This window comes from Polypterus senegalus, chromosome 8, assembly GCF_016835505.1.
Source record: "Polypterus senegalus isolate Bchr_013 chromosome 8, ASM1683550v1, whole genome shotgun sequence".
Taxonomy (NCBI): domain Eukaryota; kingdom Metazoa; phylum Chordata; class Cladistia; order Polypteriformes; family Polypteridae; genus Polypterus; species Polypterus senegalus.
In genome coordinates this window covers 175,093,682-175,103,836 of record NC_053161.1, presented here as the reverse complement: position 1 = coordinate 175,103,836, position 10,155 = coordinate 175,093,682, and positions in this window count along the sequence as shown.

The window sequence follows — 10,155 nt, the reverse complement described above, 5'->3', positions numbered from 1 at the left end:
GGAGGTCTACAGACAATTCCTTTGACTTCATGCTTGGTTTGTGCTCCGACATGAACTGTCAACTGTGGGACCTTATATAGACAGGTGTGTGACTTTCCAAATCATGTCCAATCAACTGAATTTACCACAGGTGGACTCTAATTAAGTTGCAGAAACATCTCAAGGATGATCAGGGGAAACAGGATGCACCTGAGCTCAATTTTGAGCTTCATGGCAAAGGCTGTGAATACTTATGTACATGTGATTTCTCAGTTTTTGTATTTTTAATAAATTTGCAAAAACCTTAAGTAAACTTTTTTCACGTTGTCATTATGGAGTGTTGTGTGTAGAATTCTGAGGAAAAAAATGAATTTAATCCATTTTGGAATTAGGCTGTAAAATAACAAAATGTGGAAAAAGTGATGCGCTGTGAATACTTTCCGGATGCACTGTACTGGCACAACATGAACATAACAACAAATACCATAACATAACTAATAACTTGTTGACTTATGCTCCAATATGTTCAAAAGGTTGTTGAATATGTAAAACAAGTACAATCAATAGTCTGATCATAAATTACTAGTGCAAGGTATTGGTTCTGTTCCACATCGACCCACTCTGTAAGTAGGCCTGAAGAGTTCAGAAGTATTTTGCATTCTTGAAAGGTTTCTGGAAATTTGTTGAGATGTACTTTCAGAGAACAATAGCGACTGGTAAGGAGGTGGCAACTGAAGCGAAGAGTGTGGTGGTGAGCGACAAGGTGGCACAGATGGTAAAGGTGGTGATGGTACCTGAGGTGCAGAATGTGGGGATAACATGCGAGGTCCAATTGACTGTTGAGGTTTTGAAGATCTTGTCAAGGTAACTTTTGTTTTATTAGCTATGTCTTCATGTTCACTTTCATAGTGAGTGTCACCATAGTAGTGGCTGTTTACAGAAGATTGAATGTGCATATATTACTCAAAACCAAGGTTTCATACATTCAATAAAACACAAGTGAAGTCGAATCAGACTTACATTGGTTTAGGTGCTCTTTTCACCCTGCCTATATCCTCCTCATTATCTGAATCCAATTCTGAAGTTTGACACATCAAAGATTTCTTCATCCCTTGCCATACAGACATGTAATCACCTAAAAGCATTTCAAAAAGTTAATGTCAGGAGATGTAAACAATGTGCAATATAACATTATCACTTCTGTGCTCTTTTAAATCACTGCGACCTAGGCCCTATTTACACCTAGGATTCACATATTTTCTTTTTTTGTAATCGTATCACAGTTTGATAGCATTTAACCACCAAATTGAAACTAGGAAAAATTGTAAGAGACCTACATGAGAAAGTACGATTGGGTTTCAATTTGGATAAATGCAATCACTAGAGATCCCTTGTGGTGTTATGGGTCCACAGCTCGCTGAGCAAAGGGTGGTTTTTAAATAAATAATCACATGGTGGCCATAGCAAGCCACGGGGCTATCTGTGGTGTGGGCGTTTCTCACCGTGTGCACAGGTGAGGGACTGCCCACATCCGTGATTGTTCCCGTGGCTAATGTGCTGCAGCTACTGTGGCCTCTCGCTGTTTAAAAGAAGCGCAAGTCGGTTGGGAAAGGAAACAGATCGGAAAAAAAGAGAAAGAAAAGGACGGAGGTTACAGGGAGCGAGGAAGCAAATCGGTGAGAGAGAGAGAGAGAGAGGCACACAAGGAACGTGTGGTCGAGCGAACGAGCGCTCATGGGCAGCTGCAAGGAAGCTGGGTGTTAGGCCGACGCCCAGGAGTCGTAGTTGACGTCACTCCCGCTGAGTGAACAGGTAGCGGGAGTGACCAGGGAAAGGCGACTGGCCGCGGAAGGCCAGAAAGGCAGTGGGAATCGGGAGGCTTGGTGGTGGAGTCCCCAACGTGAGCGATCTGGCCGTTGGTGGGAACCAAGTCTCAGGACTGGGATGAGTGCCAGACCGAAGCCAGGGATCGGGAGGTCTCCAGTCTCATGTGGACATGATACAAAAAGGGGCAGCTGCAGAGAGCGTCTCGCCTGCTGCAAAGCCCAACTGGGAGAAGCAGGTGAGACACTAGCATAGAAGAAGCACCGGGCTTGTTGTTGTTGTTTTTAAAGACTGCTTCCTGTTGAACATTTTAACCTCTGGTTTTAAAGGATTGTTTTTGTGTATTTTTAACCTCCACGTTTTTCTTTTATTGGATTATTTATTTGAACTTTGAAAGCACTGCACTATTTATTGAACACTTTGTTTTTGATTGTTTTTTTTAATAAAAGCACTTGTGCACATTTATACCATCCCTTTGCTCAATTGTTTATTGCCTCAACTGTCTAGCTCATCGGTGACATTACCGACGCTGTTGGGTTGAAGGGCTTCCAAGCAGCAGATGGGAGTGTGGAGCCAAACCCACATCGTCACATGCCTTTCTAATGAAAGGAGTGAATTGGTTCCTGATTTCTCATGAATACTAGTATGAATGTATGAAGGTTGTTGGAAAAGAGGCCTGGAGACAGCGAAATGTCACCTGATTGCAACATGAAAATAAGGCTTTAAACAAATGTTTGTTGCTTTTCTATTAAAAAAATGAACATAGCAAGAAATCAATATTTTACAACAGTATTTCTCTGGTGAAACAGATTAAGTCGGGGACATATCTTGAACATTTCAATTACCGCAGGATTTTAGTACTCTAACGTCATGCTTGGTCCAGTCTGGGCCTGGTTCCTCAGCATATCTTGCTGCTTTGTGGAGTCTTTGATCGCTCTTATAATTTGGCCAAAAGGTTGTGCCATCACTGTACCAAGACTGTGGTATAACAGTTGTTCATCTAAAAACTGAACTACCAGAAACATTCTGCAAAAGAAAAAAAGACAATATTCAAAATAAACATAATATTTACATGTTGCACACAAAATGCATTACCCAAACAGCAGGTGACACCACCTAGCACATCCTCACCCCTGATTTTAATAAAAACAGGAATGCTTTTTTGACTATGGATAAAAGATAAGCTTTGTTTGGCAGTTTGCAATGTGCAGCAAGTTCAAGCATTGGCCACTGATAAAAAATGTTTATACACAAATGAAACTGATATATAACAAAGTACAGTGTGATGTGTATAAATACATCAACAGTAGAGTGAAAAAAGGGCTGAACGTACTTACAAAATGTAATTGTGATTCCATCTGTGCTGACTGATGAACAAGCAGAACAATCAAAAATGCTATTTACATAAAATAACTGTCTGGTTTAATATTTTTGAGAATGAATTAAAGGTATTGCCAAGGAACCTTCTCTGTGGGGCAGAATTATGCACTTTTGACAGATGGCTGACACACTTGCATACTTGATTGTTTCGGATATGTGAGAAATGAAATATATATTTAGGAAATCTGACTTAAATAAATAGGTAAAAAAGACAGTCGTCTTCAAGAACACCTTGTACACAACATAGACTTGTTCACTGGATTCAACAATATTGTACATCTTGCACACATCATCGCCTATAATGAAGACATCCGCTGTTGAAACTTTAATAAGTACAGAAAGTCCATCTGGAACTGGTCCAACATAATGTAGTTTTTCCAAAGACTTTGACACCAGACCAGTGGGTGTGCAAGCAGTTTGTTCAGACAGTCTTCGGACAATCTGAGCCAATGGACGTTCAGGCTTTCTCACAAGTTTCTTAAGTCTTTGGAGGTGGTTTTCATAAGGGAAAGATGAAAAGCAGTCTAAAGAACCATGCCACTGTACATCCAGAGGGAGATGGACTAAACAATGTACAGTGGAACCTCGGATCACGAACGTCCCGGTTCACGTACAACTCGGTTCACGACCAAAAAGCTCGCCAAACTTTTGCCTCGGTTCACAACCACACACTCGGTATACGAACAAGCCAGTTTCCCTTGCCTGCCTGAGCTAAGCTGAGAGAGAGAGAGCAAGAGCGAGCGAGCACGTCCCTGCTGGGGAGGGGGAGGAGGAGATTGCTTCACGTGTTTGCTGAACAAGCCAGTTTCCCTTGCCTCCTGAGCTGAGATAGAGAGAGAGAGAGAGAGAGCAAGAGCGAGCGAACACGTGCCTGCTGGGGAGGGGGGGAGGTGAATATTGCTGCACGTGTTTGCCTGGCTATCTGTAGGCTGTAGTGCAAGTTAACCACCCCCCCCACCACAGGCAGCCTGAGAGAGAAAGAGAGCTGCCATGCTTTTTCATTTAAGCAAAGCCGCTCCTTGTTCATTGTTTTCAATAAGACGTGCACTCTCTTTGTGCTCTACAGTATTTCGTGTGCTTTTGCAGTTAACTATGGCTTCTAAGCAAGTGGAGAGTGGTCAGAAAAAAGTTTTGAAGAAAATTGAAATCAAAGTAAAGAAAGAAATTACAAGAGGTGGAAAAACTGTTTACCAGTTTACTTATTTACCAATCTGAGAACCCTCGTGCTTTCAAGCAGCACAATGTAAACAAAGCCAGACTGCCAGTAATGTGGAGGGCAAACACGAAGGGTTGGGTCACAAGAACTTTCTTTTTGGAATGGCTGCATGAGGCTTTCGTTCCCACCAGCTAAACAGCTAAAAGCACCAGAAACCCAAGAAATCACAAGATAGAAAACACCTGAAGGAAAACACTTCATGCTAGAACTCGTTTCATGCAAGGTTAGTTTTCTTGGTGGTTTTTGTATTACGGATTTTTCAAAAGTTAATTTTTTAGTTCATAATGCGATTTGTTGCAATGTTATTTTCTCTTTTTCAAATGTTCGCTTTTTCCTTGTGCTTAAAACTCATGAAAGTGTTTACAGATGGAGTTTTTCATAGCGCGATTAGGTGCGATGTTACATTTGTCTTTTTTCAAATGTTCGCTTTTTTCCTTGTGCTTAAAACTCATTAAAAAAATTGTTTACATGGAGGACTTCATCGTGTGATTTGTTGCAGTGTTACTTTTTTGGTTGCTTGTGAGTTGGTTTTTAAATGCAGTTCGGATTTGTGCGATGTTTTTTTCTGCTGTGCTTAAAACTCATTTTAAAACATTGTTTACAGCGATCAGGCTTTAGGTTTAATAGCGTGATCTCCTGCAATCTTACTTTTTTGTTTGCTTGTGAGTTGGTTTTTGCAAGCGCTTCGGATTTGTTTTTCCTTTATTTTTCTGCTGTGCTTAAAAGTCATTTTAAAAAAAATGCTGCGCGGGCACGTGCTACAGAGAGATTAGAGAGCGCGAGTGAGCAAGCGCAGAGAGAGAGAGCACGGGCAGCTGACAGGGAAGGGATTGGGGGGACGGATAGGGGTGTGTGTGTGTGTGTGTGTGTGTGTGTGCGCGCGCTCGCTCAAGCGCTACACAGAGAGAGAGCGCGTGAGCCAGCCTGCTCCTGTAGCTGAGGTAGGGAGGGAGGGAGGGGATTTGGTGGTGTGTGTGCTTCAGAGAGAGAGAGAGAGCGTGAGCGAGCCTGCTCGGGTAGCTGATCAGGGAAGGGATTGGGGGGACGGATAGGGGGTGTGTGTGTGTGTGTGTGTGTGTGTGCGCGCGCTCGCTCGCGCTACACAGAGAGAGAGCGCGTGAGCCAGCCTGCTCCTGTAGCTGAGGTAGGGAGGGAGGGAGGGGATTTGGTGGTGTGTGTGCTTCAGAGAGAGAGAGAGAGCGTGAGCGAGCCTGCTCGGGTAGCTGATCAGGGAGCCTGTGTGTTTTGTGTCAGTGTTATTCAATGTTTTTACATTAGTTTACTATTACACTGTGGATTCTATGGTGTAATTTACTATATTTGTGCTTAATCTTTACATATTTTTACATATTTACATACAGTTTGTACGGTCTGGAACGGATTAATTGTATTTACATACAATCCTATGGGGAAACTGCTTCGGTTCACGACCAACTCGGTTTACGACCAAAGTTCTGGAACGAATTATGGTCGTGAACCGAGGTTCCACTGTACATTGTATACAAGCTGATCATTGCCATAAATCTCACCAAAATGGTTCACAAACGTTTGAAGAAATGTCTGAACATACTGACAGTAGAATGAAGAAAGCACTGGACTGACTAAAATTGAGATGGTAGAGAACAATAGCATGAAGTTGTTATACATCCTGTTATCCAGGAATGAACACAGAACAACAGGGCCCATGTAAAGTAGAAACAGTTGTGGTGTATGGCCAACAGTTCATCCCGGCCAATACCCCCAAACCGCCAGGTGGAGCCCTCCATGCAGTATGGAGGTTCCCCAAAGACCAGCAGGGCATCATGGACATTGGAGTTTTTATACACAGCCCTGCTGGATACCATGGGGACCACTAGGAGACGCTGCAGGGAGGAACAGTGTTTATTTACCCTACGCCCCGGAAGTACGTCTGAGTCACATGGACAGGGGGAATGACGTACTTCCGGGGAGAAGTAAAGGACATTTGATCTGACCCGGAAGTGATAGAAGATCACATTGACTGGGGATTGGAACACTTTTGGGTCAGGGACTATAAAAGGATTGTGGGAGCTCCCAGACGGCGAGCTGAGCTGGGTGGTAGGAGGGCAACGTGTCTGGGAGTGGTGGAGAGTTTATTGATTTGTGATTGGTGATTTATATGAGTATTGTGGAGGAGAGAGTGCTTTGTGCACTGTTGTACTAAATAAAGTCAGCATTTAGACTTTTTCCTGGTGTCTGGAGTCTTGGACAGGGGTTCAAGGGAGCGATAGCGCCCCCTATCTGTCACACAGTCTAAATTCTATTGCTTTCCAGCGGTCAATTTCTCTGTGTCCGGGCAAATTCTACTGGTATTCAAGGTTGCAAGTCATTTAAACGGTCAGATAATCTAGTAATGATGTTTGCAGGTAATCAAAAATTTAGAGGACCTCTGAGCCAAATATTTAACAATTTCCTGACGACCTCCAAACAAACCAAATGCATGTAATCAACTGGAAACTGTGATACCATGCCAATGCTTGTTCCTTGAAAAGCATGCAAGCCGAACAGATGATGTTCTTCATCAAGTTTTTGTGAAAAAGATTTATCTGTTCTGAGTGTGTATTCAGTTAAAGGAAAAGTCATCCTGTTGTTGACTACTGCCGTCGCTGTGCACATTTGTCGCATCCATGATATCCATTATGTGCTTTTATTTTCTTTAAAAAAAGCCCTGGCAGGTGTGTCACACACAACAGAATCTACCTTCAAAAAAAACATTTTATATCTCCCTTAACTCGGTAACAAAATCTTTCATAAACTCCTCAGATGAGTTTGGTTTGTTTGGTCCACAAAATAGTCCAATAACAACAGGCACTTTTGGAAGGCTGAGGAGAAGTCCCAAAATAAGCCAAAGCTGAATGCTAGTGCTTTTAAATAAGGGCAACCCATCCACATTGATCTGCAAACGTCAAGGTAAAACCTTCTGTGATTGAACTTATGGTATCTGAAAGAATTTTACTGATTGAAGCAAGGATACCAAAATAGTAATAATGGTCACCAACCTTATTCTGAATAGAATACCCACTCTTGGTATTGAGGAGAGTTCTTGCATCTTTTGGGAGTTCAGGATGATAAAGTCTCAACAGCTCTAAAAGTGCCGTTAGAGCAACAAGAGATATCCCAAAGGTTAAAGCCCAGTTACAAATACTGTCACTGAGGCTACATGGCTCTTCTAAATTCTCATCAGAATGCAGATCCAAATCAGACTCATCCTCAGAAAAGTCTGCTGACTGAGGACACACAAAACTGTCTGCGGTGTTGTCTATATAAATGTCCTCATTCCCAACATCATCATTCTCCACTTCACTTCTATTTTCAAATTCATTTTGCTCCACTCTCTCATTGCTAAGATCACCTTCCTCCATCCTTTCCCCATTCCTAATTCTGAATGCAAAGTTAAGCATGCTACAAAATATACATGTCTTAAAAACAAAAGATGATTTTTACTGTCAATTTGATAAAAATATAAATCACTCAAGTGATGTCTCCAGATCTGCACTAGAATTCCACATTTTAATTTATACCAAAAGATAAATACAAACATTAAATGCTGGTAACTTTACTGCAGACATTAAAACAAAAATAGCCCTGATGCCCTGTCCTGGATTTGTTCCTGCCTTTGGCCCAGTGCTAACTGGAATACAATCCGGCAGCTCATGCAACCCTGGTTTGCATTAAGTGAATTAGAAAATACTGACTGACAAAAATAGCTACTATCCATCATCAATAATACAAGAGGTAATGAAATAAAGCCAACTACTGCAGATGATCCTTGCTTAAATAAAACAGATCTACAAACACATTTAATTAACAGCTTTTTAAATGTGTACCAGGATTAGACAAAAGCCACCGAAAGAAAAATAAATGATATCATTACTGACAGGTAAATGCCTCCATATCACTTAAATTGTCAGTCAGTCATTTTCTAACATGCTGAGCAGTGTTGTGGGGGTTGCTGGAGCCTATCCTAGCTAGTATAGGGTGCAAGGCAGGAACAAACACTCAATACGGTGCCAGTGCATCGCAGGATGAACAAACACACAAACCACACATTAGGGCCAATTTATTTTATCCACCTAATCTACATGTCTTTGGACTGTGGGAGAAAACTGGAGCACCCGGAGGAAACCCACGCAGACATGCGGGGAGAACATGCAAACTCCACAGAGGGAGGACCTGGCATGTGAACCCTGTGGTCTCCTTACTGCGAGGCAACACTGCTGCCATGCCACCCTCACTTAAATTGTAACCTATCAGTTAAATTGTAATATGACAAAAAAGACATTAATTCATTTACAATTTTTTTTTTTTTTATTATTATTTAGCAAAACCCAGCAAGCTACCATATATGTGAATATATAGTTACCAGTCTAAGTTGAATATTCACAACCATTAACTTTAAAAGGACAGTGAAAATACATGTGATGTACAGATTACTGCGGTGGGCTGGCGCCCTGCCCGGAGTTTGTTTCCTGCCTTGCGCCCTGCGTTGGCTGGGATTGGCTCCAGCAGACCCCTGTAGTTAGGATATAGCGGGTTGGTTAATGGATGGATGGGTGTAAAGATTATGCTTGTGAAATGTTGCTAGTTAAAGTATACATCCCCATCAGGATTCTACTAAAATATTTAAAATAACAACACATTAATGTTAATGCTTTTTGTATCTAAAATTTAAGAAATCGTTTATATATTTTTATCATGTCATTTTTGTACAAATTAGGAGTGCAACACGAATTCTATTGGCACTTTATTAAAGCGAAGAACTCAGAAAAGACTAAATTGTGTATCCTTTCATAAAATAAACCGAAACTGAAAAAGTTTACAAAGCAAAGCAAACTAGCACAGGTGTAGTTCCATTCAATTCAAAGTGTTTTTTGACCGGCGCGTCGCCTAAACCACATTTCCCCGTATTCGCTGAGCGAACACCCAACCCTCTTTTCCCAGCTCTGACGGATGGTCGCGCTCGATTCATTAGGCGGTCCTCTGACATGCCCCACACCCGCTTTGACGATTCACCAACGTAACCCTCTCCAGCGGCCGCGAAGCCACTTAATAATCTCTGAAATAAGTCCACGTTCAACACAAAACGTCTGAAAAGTAATTTTGAACACAGCATAGGAATTTAACATGGTGGCCTAAATATGTACAAATATTAAAAATTCTTATAGTGACATGCTAACATAATTAATTACATTTCACTTTATCCACTACGATGGCGACACATTAAAAAAATAGCAAAGCTAACTATATATAAAAAGATGATGAACTTCTCACATCTTTTATAAAGGTACTATTGACTCACTTCCTTCCAGAACAATTCCGTTCTCTTTTTAAATGTTTTCAGGACTGCTCGTTGTGGCGCGCAAATTTGAGCGCCAACTAACTCAAAACATAAGCGTGCTATGCTCACGTTAACTTAAGCTCTCGCGGAATGAGATTGAACTGTCAATTAATGTACTTGACGAAATGTGGGCGGATCCATTTGTACCTCCCACAGAAGCACGCACTGAGCTTGCCGGAATACAGACGGATATGTTACGGAGTCAAAAAAAGAATGTGACTGCTATACGACTTTGCCATGTTGTGGCCGGATCTGTTCCTGAGTCAGCTGCTGTCGGGACCCGCAGTCTAGGCACTATACAGCTGAAGGTCCTGCTGTCACCTACAGAGTGCAGGTTAGTGTGGGGCGCAGAATCAGAGGACCTTAGTGGGCAGGTCAATAACAGAATTTGATATTCAAT